This window comes from Myotis myotis, unplaced genomic scaffold (genome assembly GCF_014108235.1).
Source record: "Myotis myotis isolate mMyoMyo1 unplaced genomic scaffold, mMyoMyo1.p scaffold_m19_p_7, whole genome shotgun sequence".
Taxonomy (NCBI): Eukaryota; Metazoa; Chordata; class Mammalia; order Chiroptera; family Vespertilionidae; genus Myotis; species Myotis myotis.
The window spans coordinates 63,618,563-63,620,529 of record NW_023416379.1 but is presented as its reverse complement, the minus strand read 5'-3'; the positions used below and the strand labels follow the sequence as shown (position 1 = coordinate 63,620,529).

Below are 1,967 nucleotides of genomic sequence, written 5' to 3'. Positions count from 1 at the left end.
ATTTGACCCAGTAATCCCACTTCTAGGAATATATCCAAGAAACCAGAAACACCAATCAGAAAGGATATATGCACCCCTGTATTCATAGCAGCACAATCTACAATAGCGAAGATCTGGAAACAGCCTAAGTGTCCATCAGCAGATGAATGGATTAGAAAACTGTGGTACATCTACACAATGGAATACTATGCTGCTGTAAAAAGGAAGGAACTCCTACCATTTGCAACAGCATGGATGGATCTGGAGAGCATTATGCTAAGTGAAATAAGTCAATTGGAGAAAGATAAATATCACATGATCTCACTCATTTGTGGAATATAATGAACAACATAAACTGATGAACAAAAACAGATCCAGAGACAGAGAAGCATTGATCAGACCATCAAACCTCAGAGGGAAGGCAGGGGAGAGTGGGAGGGAGGAGGAGAGATCAACCAAAGGACTTGTATGCATCATATAAGCCTAACCAATGGACACAGACACCAAGGGGGTGAGGGCATGAGTGGGGGGTGGGTGGGGGGGGACATGGGGGGATAAGGACCCATATGTAATACCTTAATCAATAAAGAAAAAAAGAATTTAACTTAAAAAAGAAACTATTTCAACAAATTGATAAAAAAAGACTTTAAACGTTAGACTTTAGAGTTAATGCTGGAACCAGTTATAACTTTTGAGGAGGTTGGGATGGAAGGAATATATTTTAGTGTAAGAAGTACCTGATTTTTGAGAGGCCAAGGGGCAGAATGTCATAAACTGAATATTTATGTCTACAGTAATTCATATGTTGCAGCCATCATCCCCAATGTGATGGTATTTTAGGTGGGGTTTTGGGGAGGTAACTAGGTTTAGATGAGGTAATGAGGGTGGGCCCTCCTGGTTGGATTAGTGCTCTTAGTAAAACAAAGAGGGACAAGAGCTCTATCTTGGATATGTGAAGACACAGTGAGAAGGTAGCCATCTGCAAGCCAAGAAGAGGCCTCTCACCAAGAACTGATTCTGCCGGCACCTTGATCTTGGACTTTCCAGCCTCCAGAACTATGAGAAATAAAATAATTGTTTAAGCCACCCTGTCTATGGTATTTTGTTATGGCAGCCCAAGCTGACTAAGACAATGGACATGAAGAGAATTAAGTTTTCTCCTTTAATCCAGTGAAATTTGTAGGTTATTTGTTACTTCAGTCTAACCTAGCCTGATATGATAGAATGGTTGTCAAACCCAATTTTGGCTATCTGTATTCCTTGGATCCATTCAGGTTCAGAACATAATTCTTTTTTTTTATTACACTAGTAGTGTTATCCTGCTACATTTTAAAACAGGTTGTATGATAACTATTGTCAGTTGTTGTATTGTAACTCTGAAATGTTGACTGCTATGTGGTTATGCCCATAGATTGTCTCTTGTGCTATAAGGCTTGGAAGAGACTGAACATAATTTTCAGCCCTTGCTAGGGACTACCTCAGAGAACAACCCTCTCACTTTTTTTTTTTTTAATATGGAATGCTTCACAAATTTGCATGCCATCCTTGCTCATGGACCATGCTAATCTCTGTATTGTTCTAATTTTAGTATATGTGATGCTGAAGTGAGCACCAACCCGCACTTTTTATTGTGAAAACAGGTTTTATTATACTTTTTATATGCTCTGATAAGATTATTTCACTGACTCCTACTTCTCCAATAAATCATAAAATTCAAGAATGCCAATATTTTAGATAAAGCTACTTCTTATATATTATTTCCTAATATTGTTTTTCTCTAAATTGCATGGTTCTACTTTATGTACTTCCACTGTTTATTCTCTGGCTTAGTTATTTTTCCTCAACATAATATAATAAATGACATTCTAAAATAAGAGTGGCTACATCTTTCTAAGGCTTTATCTTATTGGCAAAAATTAATTTAAGTAGAAGCATGTATTATCTAATTTGTTAGTTTGCATATGTAGTGTAAAAATTAGAGCTAAACA

The 1,967-nt window shown here is 37.0% G+C and overlaps 1 non-coding gene across 1 annotated transcript; it reads right to left on the bottom strand.

Annotated features, from left to right (window-relative positions):
- Window positions 1-1,487: 1,487 nt before the first annotated feature.
- On the bottom strand, window positions 1,488-1,591 carry LOC118660836. Its single transcript, XR_004969043.1, has one exon. It is a non-coding gene; the product is annotated as a U6 spliceosomal RNA (small nuclear RNA).
- Between the last annotated feature and the right edge of the window lie 376 nt (window positions 1,592-1,967).